Source organism: Polypterus senegalus, chromosome 1 (genome assembly GCF_016835505.1).
Source record: "Polypterus senegalus isolate Bchr_013 chromosome 1, ASM1683550v1, whole genome shotgun sequence".
Taxonomy (NCBI): Eukaryota; Metazoa; Chordata; class Cladistia; order Polypteriformes; family Polypteridae; genus Polypterus; species Polypterus senegalus.
In genome coordinates, this window is record NC_053154.1 from 139,844,223 (window position 1) to 139,861,336 (window position 17,114).

At 39.0% G+C, this 17,114-nt stretch overlaps 1 long non-coding RNA gene across 1 annotated transcript in view; it reads right to left on the reverse strand.

Annotated features, from left to right (window-relative positions):
• Window positions 1-17,114, reverse strand: part of LOC120518484 — a 99,849-nt gene that overhangs the window by 37,811 nt on the left and 44,924 nt on the right. Inside the window, exon 2 of the long non-coding RNA XR_005631243.1 lies at window positions 8,399-8,528. This is a non-coding gene — a long non-coding RNA (uncharacterized LOC120518484). The remainder of the gene's footprint in view (window positions 1-8,398; window positions 8,529-17,114) is intronic.

Sequence of the window (17,114 nt, forward strand, 5' to 3'; positions counted from 1 at the left end):
CTTTAACCTCAGGAAATTACATAAAGTAAAAGACAAGCAAGAGTTAAGTTACACTTTAAATAATGTAATATTGAAAATATTCATAAAATAATAAGAATATGCCTACTAGCAACCAAACAACCTGATAAATGTTGATGTAGTTTCAGAAGACACACAGACTTGAAGTTACTTTAATTGTCTGTAGTTAAATCATCATTTTTAGTCAGCTTTCTTCAGGATGGTGTGAGAGAGCTAGAGAGGGTTAAAGCAAGCAAATTTATAGATTCTCTGTCCAAAACCCTACAGCCAATAGAGCATCATGGTACTTAATGGCATCTGATTTAAAACCAAACAGACAACTTTAGACCAATAGGGGAACACAATACCTTTCATACCTGCCCCCCAAACCATTTGATGAGTTGATGCTTGCCAGCTAGGTAGTCTTGCTTTCTTGCCAGGATTGATTGAGAGAGTCTTTCCGAGAATCAATTACCAAACTTTATTGAGGCACTTCACACGACCCTGTCATAAAACTACAAAGACTCAGTCCTAAAAGGGGAGACAGGGTTCTTAACCATCAAACCATTGCTGTTCCTATCAATGATATAACACATCCAAAATATTTATCAACTTATACATAAACTTTCACAGCACAACACAGCTGTTAACAGCTCCATTAGATAAAAATAAGGGTAATCTGCCTTTAGCAGGTCTGCCAATGCACTGTATCTGACCAGTGCAATTGCAGAATTCAATAGTACTGAAGATCTATCAAGCAGCACATTATGAAAAAGTAGAAAATATTTACTTTCAAAACTCTCTGCCCCGTGGGAAACCTCCTAAAGACCTGAAATGGGTAAATATTAAAAAGTCAGCCATCAAACAAATTATAAGAATTTAGAATATAGAGTCTATGTGGGTACAAAACTGGCTTAACTTCCGTGGCTTAACACTGAGCATTACTCAGAATTCAATGCAAGTACAGTTATGGGTGATGGTAATTATTTGCTTTTTACAGTATTCAGCTTGAATAAGTTTCAGAAAATGATTCTAGTGCCATTCAGTTAATAAAATAACAGCATACGGCAAAAACATCATGAATATTTCTGTTCGTTTTGCCACTTAAAAGAAACTAGTCTGTATTCCTGACTGGGGCAGAGCCTTCAACCAAAACATAATGCATGTGAACGAGAAGATGTAAAGCCAGTTTTATAACAAACTGAAAACAAATCACTATTTGAAACAAAACATTGGTACTGTAGGAATGGGAAGAGATTTAACTTGGTTAATTAATTAACCGTTTTACCTTTGGTAATTCCAGTAATTGCTTAAAAAAATTTGGCAAGGCTCCTACTTTATTTACCTTACCTTTCTTTGTTGTAGGAGGTTTCTCTGGCTGTATATATATAATATATAATATATATATTGATATTGATATACAGTATAAGACCGGATCCAGACACACTAGACCAACAAACATATAACAAAGAAGAGGCCAGCTTTTCACTGGTTATTTAGAGGCTGAATTTATCTTGACAAAGATAGTTTTATGATAACAAATATTTAAAGATGGTGTTTAAAATGTGGAGTTGTTGCTTTATTGCTGCTCTGGGTTCAAGTGGAGTGCACCCTTTCTTGTTGCAAAGTGGTTTTGCGTTTAGGTGTTCTGTGATTTCCTCAGTTAAGCTTTTTGCTGTGTTGTCTGCAACTTCATAGGGAAAAGCATTACTCTTTCTAGCACAAGAGGTAAGATCCTGAAGTTCCCTTCTTGAAGTAATATCTGCTTCTTAGTCTTCTCAGACAGCTGGCACAGTAACAGACGCAGCTTGGCTTGGTAGAGGGATCTCAGCTTTCAGCTCATCAGTTTTTTAGTTTCAGAGAGCAAGCTTCAGAGGGTGCAAGCAGTCATTTTGGAGAGTGTGAGAACAGAGTGTCCAGAGACATGAGTGAGCTAGTTTTTGAGCAAATGTACAGTCTCTCGTGATTGAATTAAAGTCACTTCCAGCTACAGTCAGTACTTTCTCTTTGGTGCAATAATTTGTCCAGCATAATTATCCATTGTTGAATTAAAGCTCTTTGTTCTCGGGTATTTCATACATTCTACCCTAATAGAGTCCCTGCAAAGAAGCTTCTGCAAAGATGCCAGTTCAAGTCTGATTTATTTATTTGGCATCAGATGAAGTACAGGCTGTTCCTGATACAAAGAGTTTATTTCCGTACTTTGGAAAATAAGTGGGGGTTTCGTGCAGCTGGATGTCTACATCCCAGTTAAATATACTGTCTTAACAGGCCTGGAGGGCCAAAAAAGCAGAATGGGCAATGCCCACTTTGTCCTTCAACATGGATAGTGAAACTGATGCATTTGGCACAGTACGACTAAATTCAATCACATTAAGCTGCAGTGAGGTGCAAGTAACTACATGGCAAAAAGGCAAAATGATTGTGATAAAGTAGACATTAGCCCCCAAAGTACTGTTCATAATGCAGTAACTGTAGTTTGTATCAGGGGAAATGTCAAAGTCACTAAGTAGAAATGCTCTGATCATGTTTTTTTAGAGACAATACCGAACACCAAAATCATGTTTTTGGATCGGCCACTTTATTATTTTACCCTTAGCTCTTGCAAAAGCAGACATGTAGAAGCATTATGTTCCATATTAAAGTGTTGACTTTAATACTTTTATAATTAAGCAATAGACCACAGTTGTTACGTGTTCATTTTTTTATTAACAAAATGAAATTCTGTAGGCTTATTGTTTAGTGACCATAAAAAATACCAAAACAAAAAATATTTCCCACAAAATGCATGCTTTATAAACTAATAAAACAAGCAGAGAAAATATTTATCCATAAGACATACGCCAAAATGTTTTTCATAATTACAAGCTGTCATATTGTTTAATTTGTTTTGCCTAACAAAATGTATTTTCTCACACATTTCATTAATTATTATTGGAACTTAAACACTGTTTGAATTTAAATTTGTATGCATTTATACATTTTAGTAATTGTTTAATTATTAATTACACTGTTAAAATATACATTTGCTAAATGTATACAGTTTTTTGTGTGTGTATCTTTTATTTTCCAATCCTAATTCTTGATGTTAATTATAAATATGGATTACCGCTTTAATTAGGCAGTACTTGTTTGTTACTAAAACGTACTGTGTGACACGGGCAATATAATAATAAACAGTACAAACTTTAAAAAAAAAACAAATCCTTTAAATATTCATAAGATATTAATCAGGAAGATGCAAGGCTTATCATGCTTAATAAGTTTATAAGTAGACAAATTTTGCTTTTAAGCTAACAAGTCCAATGTTTACTAAGCAGCAATTTCAAATTCTTGTTTATGTCTTTTTTTTCCTAATTGAAAACACAAGCTCACTTACTGTCCAAACTCATATAAGCAGTGCGTCTTTTAATTACTGTATTTAACAAAATGGCGTACATTCATTAAATTAGCTCTTCTTGCCATTTGTCTAATTCAGGGGTGGGCAAAACTTTTGGCTCAGGGGCCACATTGACTTTTAAAATTTGACAGACGGGCCGGGCCAGCACTAGATGCATACATCCATCCATCCATTTTCTAACCCGCTGAATCCGAATACAGGGTCACGGGGGTCTGCTGGAACCAATTCCAGCCAACACAGGGCAGGAACCAATCCTGGGCAGGGTGCCAACCCACCGCAGGACACACACAAACACACTAGGGCCAATTTAGAATCGCCAATCCACCTAACCTGCATGTCTTTGGACTGTGGGAGGAAACCGGAGCGCCCGGAGGAAACCCACGCAGACACAGGGAGAACATGCAAACTCCACGCAGGGAGGACCCGGGAAGCAAACCCGGGTCTCCTAACTGCGAGGCAGCAGCACTACCACTGCGCCACCGTGCCGTCCCTAGATGCATACATATCAAACATAAACATAAAAAAGGCATTACAGTGTTAATATTTACATTCACTTTTAGCGGAAACAGTGTTGTTGATCACCCTTTTTTGCCAGTGCATCGAAGTCTGGTGTTAATTTTGTTGTGGAAATTCTCAGAACAGATCTGAGGTGTTCATCGCTCAACTGGGATCTGTGGGGTGCTTTGTTGGTGTTCATCACACTAAAAGTCTGTTCACACACATACATAGAGCCAAACAACACCAGAATCCTCTGTGCCATCTTCTGGGTGTTTGGAAATTTGGCTGCGCTTAATGAAGCATAAAACTCATCCAGTTTAAGAGAGTTGAACTTCTCCTTTAAGACTGTGTCACATTGGAGATCAATCAGTTCCAACTGCAACTCCTGTGGCACCGTTTCAGGGTCCTTTGTGAAGGTACATGACACCAGCTGAAGTGACTTGTAAATTTTTCTAAAATCAGAGAGCTGACAGCAGAATTCTCCATGCAGGTCGTCCAGTGATTTCCTGTATTTTTTCACAAGTCAAGGGGCCTCTTTCAGCGTAGCCAGTGTGGGGAAATGAACGAATGAGTTGTTTGACATTTGCCGTGAGGATAAAGCTAGCTTGGTACATTTCATGCACAAACTGGTCTTTCCCTTGTAGCTTCACGTTCAGCTCATTCATGTGTGTCAGTATGTCCAGAGCAAAAGCTAAATCACAAAGCCAATCTGTGTCACTCATCTCAGGAAAATCGTCAGCTTTTTCAAGGAGCTCCAAAAATGAGATAATCTCATACTTTCCTCAAACTTAACCAGCGGACATTGGAGTGGTAAAGCCAGTCCTGGTGATCAGCGTCAATTTCTTCAAGAAACTTAATAAACTGACGATGCTGAAGTCCCCTCGCTTGAATAAAGTTAATGAGTTTTACAACTGGCTTCACTACATAGTCAAGCTGCAATACAGATTTGCAAAGTGCTTCCTGGTGGATTAGGCAGTGTAAGAAAATTGCCTCCTGCTCAGGGTTGTCCTCCTTCACCCTCTCCTGGGTTCTTTTGAGCAACCAAACATTTTTTCCAGTCAGATTTGGCGATCCATCTGTGGTAACGCTGGCGAGCGTACTCCAAGGTAGCTTGTGCCTATTGATGACCCCCGACACGCTGTCATACAAGTCCTCTCCCTGTGTTTTCTCCGTTAGGGATTCCATGGCCAAAAACTCGTCCGTTATCTCAAAATTGTCATTAATCCCTTTGATAAAAATTAAAAGCAGAGCAGTGTCCTTTATGTCATTACTTTCGTCCAGTGCCAAGGAATATAATGTAAATAACTCCGCTTTTTTGTTTAACTTGCTAGCTAAGTCTTTGTCAATTAGCTCAACACGGTGAATCGTTGTCCTGCGTGATAAGCTAATTTTTTCAAATTTGTTCTTGCTCTCAGGACACAAGATACCTGCTGTCTCTACCATGTAGTCTTTGAGAAACTCCCTTTCGGAGAAAGGCTTGTTGGTCTTTGCTGATTTGAATGGCAGCACATAACTTACAACGTGCTTGATTCTTGGATGGCAGTTTGTCGGATCAAGGTGTTTTGCTGAGCCTGCAAACTAGCTGCCAACCTCTAAGCGGTAGCCGTCCGTTCTTGTGTTGACTGGTTGTTAGCGTAATTAGCATGCTTGGGGGAAAAGTGACGGCTGATGTTGTATTCCTTTAAATCTCCAATGGTTTCTTGGCAAATAAGACATACAGCCTTTGACCTGACTTCAGTGAAAAAGTATTTAGTTGTCCGTTCCTTATTAAACACTCGACACTCACTGTCGACTTTTCTTTTCTTTGGCCCACTCATTGTTGCAGGTAAGTTCAGAGCAGTAGCAGAGTAATAACACAGAGTAGCCCTGGCTCCACAAAATCAAGTCAGTGTATCACTGTGCCTAATGCTCCACTTGGTGGAATGCCAGGCATTACAGGACAAGGTCAAATGAATGCAGTCATAATTATGATATGATTTGATTTGAGCAATTTTGTACCAATCTTCGGCGGGCCAGATTAAAAAGACCAATGGGCCGGATGTGGCCCGTGGGCCGTAGTTTGCCCACCCCTGGTCTAATTGCACAGGATGACTCCTCCAATTCCTTGTTTTCTGTTTATCACTACAGTTTCTTTAATGTAAAGGCTAATATTCCAGTCTTTTCTGTCTTTGGTAATCTACCTTACTGCTCCTTGTTCACAAGAAGTGTTCAACTAATACAATACCTTGCATAAAGGACTACAACAAAGTTATTGTTAAGCTTAGAAAAGCAGAAGATGAAAAAATATTTTTTTCCGATTGGCCAATTTACTGATCACAGAATGAGTCTTTTGTAGTGAAAATCAGCCAATTTAGATCTGCAGCTGATTGGTTGGAGCATCACTATCACTAAGCCGTGCTCTGTCATAGCCTACAATAACACAAGGTGTAGCATCAATCATGTAGATCAGGCACTGACATTCTACCTTCTCATGTTCTGCCAACCAAAAGAATATTATAAGAAAAGTGTACCAAGAAATATGCTTCTTCTGGTCCAATTGTGACATAGGGCTGTGCGTTGCTAACTGTTTCAAAACATACTGTATTAAACAAAGAACGTGTACTAAATCTGCATCAGTAAATTGGAGGACACTAGATATACCTTTCCTATTGTATCTATGCTGACATTTGGGTATTTACACATTTCTGTTAAAAGAAATAACATTTTTTCTTGTTGAAGAAAATTCAACATTTCTGACATGTTTTTCCGGTGTTAAAAATAAAACTAAGGAGACAACACACCAGAAACAAAAAGTATCGGTGAGAGAAAACATCAGAATTGGATGATGTTAAACGTTCTGTCCCTCAGATTTCAGTGTTGGGGTTGCTGTTCTTTTTAATATACATAATTTACAGTATACATACACTATATACATACTAGGGGGGCAAGCCCCCCTGGATCATTTGGGGCCCAACCCCCAGTTGCGGCCAGAATATTAGTAAAATCTGTAAATGTACAAAAGAAAAATGATTATTTATTGGAGTCAAAATCACGAAATTCTATAAATATGTAAAAGAAAAATCAATTATTATTTAACAGAGTAAAAATCATGAAATGAGATTAAAATATTTACTCTCTTACTGATTGGAGTATTCCTGTTAAACTGAGGTCCACTATTCTCGATGAGTATTTATAAGAGACTAAATAAACAATCCATTTGTTTTAACTGACATTCTTATAGTTAAAAAAAAAAACTTTTTTTAAAAAAATGACTCATTTAAATAACTGGAAAAGTCACGTGAAAACTAAAGTGGCATGCAATGGGTCATCGTAACTCAACCTTCAGCTAACTAAATCACCTAAATACAAACATTAGTGTTATGAACAGATCTTTTTTTTTTCAATAGTTTGTTTCTGTGAAAGAAAGTTTACTCAATCAAAAATAAAAATGACATTCTTGATATTAAAAACCACGACTTTCTCGATATTTTAGTTTATAATTTAAAAACAGAATAAGAATCTGAAAATCTGAAAAGAATGATATCAAACATATATACGTAGGTTTTAAAATAGGCCCAATTGTGTGACATAAAAAGTCACATTAAATCATTGCACAAAATCGTCGTACTTTTAGGCTTAAGATTTTATATACTGTATAGAGAGCAGATGTGGATAAGAATATACACAATAAGCTAGTTAAGTTTGCAAATGATGCAAACTAGGTGGAATGGCAGATCATGTAGAATCAGCTATATGGTAACAGAGGGAGCTGGACAGCATATACAGTAGTGTTAGAAAGATTGTGGCAAATTAAATTCAATGTAAGTAGATAAAACACATTATATGTAAAAGGTAGAAATGTAAATAAAAAATGGGTGGTCTGAAACTTGAAACTACACCTTATGAGAAGGTCCTAGGAGATGTAGATGTAGAGAGCTAATAGGATATTAAAGTATATATCATGAGGTGTGGAGTTCAAGTTAAGGGCTTTATAACACACTGTCGAGGCCTCATCTGGAGTGTTGTATTCAGTTTTGGTCCCCATACTACAAAAAAGACATAGCAGGGAGAGAGAGAATGAGAGGTTTGAGCTTTGAGGAGAGATTAAGGAGTTGAACCTTTTCAGTTGAAACAAACTGAGCTTAAGCTGTGACATGACTGAAGTGTTTGAAAGTATGAAAGAAATGGCAGGTTAGATTCTTTATCAAATAACACGAGGGCACAAAAAAATACTTGATTTTCTTTACACACTGAACCAAAGACACACAGAGTAGATAGTCAAGTAGTGTGGTAGAAAGCAGGACTTTTTGGACCCTCAAAACCTGACTTGATGTTATTTTGGAGAAATTTCGTGAATAGAATTGACATGTTTTGTTGGTCTGAATGGCTTGTTCTCTTAAAAACTATTTTAATGCTCTAATATCTAAAATACTCTATTGGATATTTCCAAGTCCAACTAGAAATATGAATAATTACATTTATTTATTTTTATAATCAAATAAATTACAATATTTAAACTCTTACCTTAAACATAGTTTCACGCTGTCCATTTAGGAAACGTTCAGAGGTTGTATTCCAAGATTTTGTAGGACGTAAAAGCTTAATTTGTTTTGTCGCAGTATTTCTTCAAAAATGAAGATCTTTGAGAGTTCACCTTTAAAAGACAAAAATTAGTTAAGTCAAAATCACACCAATACTTTGAAATGCTAAATAAAAGATGTGCCATAATGTCACAAATAAACGGCTGTATCATTCCCTTTTATTGTGTCCTGCTAGAAAAAAAAAGGGCCAAACATGTATTGGACAAAATTATTGCCACGTGTAAAAATATCATGTTGTAGTGGCAGGAATTGCACAACCAGAACTGAATTCTTTGAAGACTCCAGACTGTACTCTTTAGGACTCACAGGCTTACTGCTTTATTCTCCAGGGAGTTCCAGAAGAGAAATCCTGAGATTTAGTAATCTGCAACAAAGAACAAGTATGCCAAGTGCTTTTAGGCTACTTAAGTGCTAACCTCAGGGCAGACAAAAGGAAATGGAGGAAGTCAAAGGCTCAGGCAGAGGTGGGTAAGTACCAGTCCACTTTGTATCATTTTCTTCTGCCACCATCAACACTAAGGTAAAGGTTCTATCAAACTAGAATTAACAGCATTACCAACACATGCTCTCTGCTTTCCGCTTTCACCTCCCTTCTTAATTGTCCTCCACATCCTCCTCCAACCTCCTTGTCTCCTAATGAGTTTGCCACCTTTTTGCAGGATAGTGTGGGTGCCATCAGCAGTCAGTTCTCACCCTTTATCCCACCCATTATGCCTCCTTCCATTCTGTAGCCTCTCTACTCTCTGCCATTGATGTTTCCAACCTCCTTTCTAATCACACCACTACCTGTCCACTTAACCTGAAGAAGATGTGAGGGAGAGGATAGGGTCATCTCCCCCTCACTCATTCCTGCAATTACACACATCATTAACACCTCACTCAACTCAGGCACATTTCCTACCATCTTCAACACACTTCGATAACTCCACTTCTCAAAAATCAACACTCGATCCATCCTAAGTTAACAATTACAGGCTTATTTCTCTCCCTTCCTTTCTTTCCAAAACACTTAAATGCGCTGTTTCTAACCAGATATCTTCCTTCCTTGTGCAGAATGGATTGCTCGATACCAACCAGTTCGGCTTCAAGAGGAAACACTCAACTGAGACATCTCTACTGACTGTGATTGAACAGCTATGACCCACTAGAGCTACCAACATGTCATTAGTCCTGATCCTGCTAGATTTTTCTTCCGCCTTTGACACAGTCAACCAAGACATCCTTTTTGCCACCCTCTCTGACCTCTATTGGCATCACTGGAAATGCTTTCAGATGGTCTGAGTCCTACAACTCTGGCAGATCCTACAATGTGTCCTGTTGTCAAAGGTCCATAAGACATGCACTGGTGTATCCCAAAGATTGGTGCAGGTTCCTTTACTTTTCTCTCTGTTGCTCTTTCTCATTCATGCAAGCTCACACTGTACAACATCCGCAAGATAAGGCCTTATCTGAAAGAGCATGAAACACAACTTCTGGTCCAGACTTTGGTCTTGTCGCATCTGGACTACTGTAACTCGCTTCTGGCAGGAGTATTCACATTTGCTATCAAGCCACTGCAGATGATCTAGAATGTAGCAGCCTGTCTTTTATTTAACCAGCTGGGGTGGGCACATGCCCCTCTTATCTTCAGGTTGTTGTATGGGCTTCCTGTAGCAGCACGCATTAAGTCCAAATCCCTGATGCTTGCCAACAGAGTAGTCAGGGGGTCAGCACCTTGAGTATATGGAGACACTGATGAGGTGCTATATGCCTGCTCACCCACTCAGGTCTGCCAGTGTCTAGTGATGCTGCCTCTGCATAGTATCACCTTTCAATCCAGACACTAACCCTGTGATGTTCCTAGTTGGTGGAACAAGCTGCTCACCTCCAACCGAACTGCTGACTCCCACAATGTATTTAAGAACCAACTGTTCTGTAAATATTAGTCTAATTGAAAAAAACAAATATTGTTGGTTAATTGGTTGTTTAAGTTTATTTGTAATCTATGATTGTAAATTAATTACCTCTTGTCATTGGTGGCAATCAACTTGTCCTATTACACTTGCTGAAAAAAAGAGACCCTTGCCTAATGTGAATTGATTATGTTTACCTCTTTTATAAGTCAATTTGGATAAAAGCATCTGTCAAGCAAATAAATGTAAATGCAAACACAGACTGGAACAGTGAAACCTGGGGCTGTGACGATGTGGGTCCCCTCCAGACTCCCCCTTCACAACTGGGAGCCTCTAGAATCCAACAATGTCGATAGCTTTGACTGAGATGAGCTGACAAATGGGGACAAATCTCACACAGATCAAGGGGATAGTGGAAAAGTGTCAAGGTGCTTTTCTTAAAAGCCAAATCCAAACAAAACAAAAAGTGTCAACAGTGCCTGTGTTCCAAATGTCAATAAATAAATCTATAAAAACCAAGTGAAAAGTGGGGGATAAAAACCACAATAAATAAATCCAGTAAAAACAAATGCTAAAATGCAGTTATTAGTTCCTTCCGATCTCATTTTTCATCACCCCAGCTCAACCATCCCTCACGTAGCCAGCGGAGACTCAGCAGCCACGAGATTCATTCCTCCCACCTCCATCTTGGAGCCACACCGTCTGAGGTCAGTTCTCCTCCTGTTTTCCTTCACGCTCCCACAGTTGTACCTCAGATCCATAGGGAGGTCATCTATCCTCCTTGCCCCACTCGACACTAAATATTCAGTGGAGTGAACCAGCCCCTAGAGTGCCACAGCCTATGCTCTTTGGCGGGGCTCCGCTTGTGCTGCCTTTCTCTTCCAGGTGGCCCAATTGTCCTCCCGAGACTGCTTCTTCAGTAGTCTAACCTCAATTCTCAATCCCCGATCCTCTATTCTCCTTCCATGTACAGCCCGTGCTTATACGGCGCCATTGGTGTGGTGCCTTAATCATACACTGCATGAAGCCGATGAAGCAATTGAGAAGGATCACAGGTGCAGGTGTGACTCACCCCAATTACCTCATTAACTCCCCGCGGTCATGCGATCGCGCCCACAGAGACTGGATAGATAGATAGATAGATAGATAGATAGATAGATAGATAGATAGATAGATAGATAGATAGATAGATACAAGCATTATATGATCGTTAGAGATAGATAGATAGATAGATAGATAGAGACAAGCATTATATGATCGTTAGAGATAGATAGATAGATAGATAGATAGATAGATAGATAGATAGATAGATAGATAGATAGATAGATAGATAGATAGATAGATAGATAGATAGATAGACACGGCTATATGGATTTATTTAAAACTGGCTTCTTTTTTGAAGCCGCGGACCCACTATACCACAGGGGCAATCAGAGGACATCCTCCTGAAATGGCCATTTTATGTTCAAACAGAAAGTATTACTTGTCTTATTGGGCAGATTATGAATATGGAGAGAAAGAAATCAAAGGAGGTGTTTCTATAGGCAAAACAAAAAGAGTGTCATGGTTGCAAGCAAAGGTAGAATGCACAAAAGTCTTTTGAATGAGCAAGACCAGTCATGAAAACAATGAAAATCTAAAACAAACAAAATTTAAAACCCAGATATTACTTGAAATTATATGTACTTTGTTTGAACACTCCTCTTTCGTTAATTTTTTCCATTAATAGCTTAAAGTTTGGAAATTGCTTAATGCTTAAGCGCCATCTGAGGCATCCCATTCCTAGCAAGTCTATGCAGGTTAGCAGTGTTCATGGTGAACAGACATACAAAGCAGCAGCACCCATGAAATCTCTCTATTATAATGAAAAAATCGTAGGATGAGACGTGACTTTTTCCAGAGAGATACTTTCATGTTCTGCAAGGCGAGACTTTGTGCCAAGAGATTTAACCATGCCCGGGGCCGGAAATAAAAGACAAAGAGTGGATGACAAAGTAGAATGTCGTAAACAATTCAAAAACGTAAGCGCAATACACATGCAGAGCAGGTTAGTGATAATGAAAATGCTAAACTTTGAAAGTTGAAAAAATTATAAAAAAGATCACATTTGTGCAAACGGCAATTATTAATTGGTAAAATATTGGAACAGTGAAAAGAGATTGAATATATTGTTCGGATTTAAACTTTAAGTCAGAGACTTGTAGATTGTCTAATTCATGTTGCCATCAAGGAAAAGTAGTGTTTTTTCCCAATGAAGAGGCGTATCTGCAAGAATTAAAAGTTTTGTTGTTTGGTGAAAGTGAAATCCACATACAAAAGTCACAGAGATGTAAAACGGCTGGCGCGTAGCACAGGCCGGGGGGTGTTTGGTGAGCAGGGGGCAAAACCCCCTAGTCTAGAAACAAAAAAATTGACAAAAAAAACTTAATCTCTTGCACACACTGAATAGCAGTTACATTGATATTAAAACCAATGGACTGTTTTTTTCTTTTCAAAATCTTTAAAATTCTGCATCCAAAGTTAAAGGAACACTATACAGAAAAAAAGCTGTAGTTCTTGAATCTGTTACTTGCTACACTCATTGTTTGCCAAGTTTAATGGCTGAGAAAAATTTGAAATCTCATATTTTCTTTGAGAATGAAGATCACAAAATTCCTGATACAATGGGCTGCAAAAGCGACCCAGCTTCAACAATTGTAAACGATATCAAAAATTCTGAAATTACTTGTGTCTTATAATCCTAAAGTCTAGGGCAGGGCTATTCAATTACAAATTCAGTTGGGCCAGATTGCCAAACCAAGAAGGTTAGCTGGGCCAGTCATTTTAGCGGCAAAGCAGCTCGTAATGACAAATTTTAAAACCAACACAAACAAATTTATTGAAAAACATAAGGTTTATTTGTTGTTTCTCTTTTAACTTTGGTCAGTTTGCAGAGCAAAAGGTGCATACAAAAAGAGCTGAATTAACAGAATCTAAGGTAGCCCCTATTTTTTCCACTTACAAAAGAAAAAAAACTGACCTAGGCTACATATCTGACCTATCTGATCACAAAGTGCACAAAATAGTGCACAGTAGTAGGCTATTAGAAATAACATTTTTTCCTTTTGAAACAAAATAAACAACTTGCACACATTTGACCCAGGAACATCACAAAGTGCATAAAATAAAAAGTGCACAGTATTCACAACTATAACACTACTGAGGGAACATATTTTAAATCACCATGTGTGATTAGGCATGCCTCTGTTACGCATCCCACATTATATTGATGTATTGTAGGCTACAGTTACCCTGCTGACTTAGTGGGAGAAGTGACATTTTTTGTTTTGAACGAGAGCAGTGACTTTAGGCTCGTAAGTTGTCAATGCAATTCGAAGGCATTGGTGGAGAGTATGGTCAGTCAGGGAGCAACGAGAGTTGCTTTTTATGGAGTTCATGTGTGAAAAACTTGACTCACATGTATATGTTGATCCAAACATACTGAGCATGACGATCGCTACTTTATTAATGTTAGGGAAATGATGTGCGTTGACATCAGTCCAAAACATTGCAGGCCCGTTAGTGGAAAGCTCCTGTGCCATGGTAACAGATGACTGCATGTCAACAAGTTCGAGTGTGAATTTCCCCTCGTCAATGGAAGGGACCAGTTTCTTAGCTCTGGCGGATAAGTACCCTTCTATTTCAACAGTGAACGGGTCTCTGACAAAAACGGCCAACTCAATGGGCAGATCAAGTCCATCCAATCAACCAGCAAAGTTATTTTTCAACATCGCAATGAAATCTGTCATCACATCCGTGATTTCTGCGGGGGGTTAGATGCCTTTGCGGAGTGTCGGAAAATGCAGCATTCGGCCTGTGCTCAAATCATTTGCGAAAAGGTCCAGTTTAACTTGGAATGTGCGCATCTGTTCCACAAGGTCGATGACAGTTTTGTCTCTGCCTTGTAGTCCCAAATTGAGATCGTTCAGGTGTTTGAATATGTCGCTCAGAAAGCAGGCATCGGCCATGAAGTTGTCGTCCAGTATGCGACTCAAGTGCGTTTCTGCCTTTTTTTGCTTGCTGCCGCGGAGGAAAGTTATGATCTCTTCTCTGAGACCGCAGAAACGCTCCAGTGCTTTGCCTTTGGACAGCCACCTCACGTCATTATGCAAAAGAAGGTCGTGGTGCTCAGCAGAAATTTCTGACAGCAGCATGCGGAATAAGCGGTGTTGGAGGCTTGATGTGGAGCGACTAAAATTAATTATAGCCATAACGCTGTCCATTGTCGTTTTGAGCGCCCCGCTTAGTTTTGCGCACAACACCGCCTGATGCACAATTCAGTGTAAGGAGATCAACTGAGGTGCAACAGCGGACCAACGTGCTGCCAAACCATTCACTTTCCCTGTCATGGACGGAGCCCCATCTGTCACAAGCATGCACACACGCTTCATATCCAGTCCCAAAGACTATATCGCCAGTTGTGTGTCCTTCTAACGGCAGTAGGCCGAGCAGCTCCTCTCGGAAGCATTTGCCATCAAAAAAACGGACATATATGCACAACTGAGCAGTATCAGTTTTGTCTGTTGACTCATCTACTGCTATAGACATAGTATCAGCTTTCATCAGGTCTCCTAACAGCGTTTCATACACATCTGCAGCAAGAATTTCAACCCTACGAATGTTTGAAGTATCTGACGGGGGCACGTTTTTTATAGCAGATACCACGCTCATTTTAATTTTATCGTCATTTATCACCTCATCCACGACAGCCAGCATACAGTCCTTCACGGTTTCAGAGTTTGTGAATGGCCTTTTCTTTTTTGCCAGTATCCAGGAAACACGAAGGGATGCTACAGTAGCTCTCTCTTGGGCTGTGAATGACCGCACCATGGTAGTACTGCTCCGGTTGTAAGATGCAATCAAACTCTGCACTTTTGCAGTCCTCTCTTGAGATCCCTCTGGAAAATTGGTGCGAAAAGTGTGGTGTTTCTCAACATGATGCCTCCGCACATTGTAATCTTTAAATACTCCAACGCAATCATTACAAATTAAACACATCGGTTTGGCGTTTGGATGTGGCGGAAAAATAAACAAGTATTTGTCAGTCCAGGCAGGGTTAAACTTACGGTTTTCATTGGCAATTTTACGTTTCAGTGTTGAAAAGACATATTGATAGTAATCTAAGCTACTACCGGCACGCTCTGCATTGTTTGCGTGTTGCAGGCTACGTAATTTACGTAGGAATGCGCGTTTTTGGCGGGACCATAGACATAATAAATACTTTATATTTATATTAATATACTATATATTTATATTAATAATATATATATATATTAAATTATATTAAATAACAATTTATGAATAATATATATGAATTTATTATCTATGGGCGGAACCACTCGGAGGTTGATTCTGGGCCGCATTTGGCCCGCGGGCCGCCAATTCAATAGCCCTGGTCTAGGGTATCCAGTTATCTTCTGAAAAGGTCTCATATGCATGTATTTTGACTAAAATATTGTTAATGTTGTTGTCTGAAAAATGCTGTTGCACAAGAGTGAGAAGCACTTCCAAATGGGATGGAGCTTTTAAACCAATGGCCCACCTACCTCTCTGCCCATTTGATGGTTGGTAAGTGAGAATATCGCCTAGCAGTGGGCTTAGCTGTGAGAAACAATATGGCCGTCACCAGGAAAATAAGCACAAAATAGTTCTAAAATGGATTTGAAATGACATTAGTGTCATGGCGACAAAATATAATCATTGCAACTAAGAGTAGAAAATGCCTTGTGGAATGTAAAAGTAATCAGATGATAAACAGTGAGAGGAATATAAATTAACTTTAATTCTTGTTGTAATTTTACAATTGGGAACATTTTCACATTACCTTTTCTCATTATCACATTTTTGAATACTTACAGAGACACTTGTAGTTCAGTCAGAAAACAGGAAAATGTTCAGATGCATAAACTGTTTAGAATTCTGTAAAAGTCATTTTGACTTTGCATTTTAGGGAGTATTAATACAAATGTGTAAACAACAGCATACTTTTTATTCTTATTTTATAGTCCTTATTCTCTCCTCACCTCCATTTTCTGTTAACTTTTTATTTTGTTACAGAATTGCTGGGACATGGGACACACCCATTGCACAGTACCTCATATACACTATAATAGAAAAGGGGCCACATAAATAAAATGTCGGAGGAAACGAGGATACTTGAACTGACATGGAGACTTCACACAGTGTTTGGAGCTTTAAGGAAGCAGTGATTAAATGTGATGTAACCAATGATTCTTTGTGTCATTGTCAAGATGCAAGATATACTGGTGCTGTGTGTTATGTGTCTGCCAGGGTGTGCCTATAGTGTTTTGTTCATGTATGATTATGCTCCTTTGTCCGCAATCATGTTCTCTTATGTCCCTTGTGTTTTGTGAGTGTTACCCCCCAGGGGGCGGGGCCACCATGACATCACCTCTCCTGAGCCCTCCCTCTTGTTATTTAAGTCACCTGAGAAAATTCAGGAGCCAAAGATCATTCATTTATTGTGGAGACAAGACAGAATACATGTGTGTAAATGAGAGGGAGGTCAGTGGAAGGGTGAGGATGCAGGGAGTAGAGTTGGCGAAAGTGGATGAGCTTAAATACTTGGGATCAACAGTACAGAGTAATGGGGATTATGGAAGAGAGGAGAAAAAGAGAGTGCAGGCAGGGTGGAATTGGTGGAGAAGAGTTTCGGGAGTGATTTGCGACAGACAGATATCAGCAAGA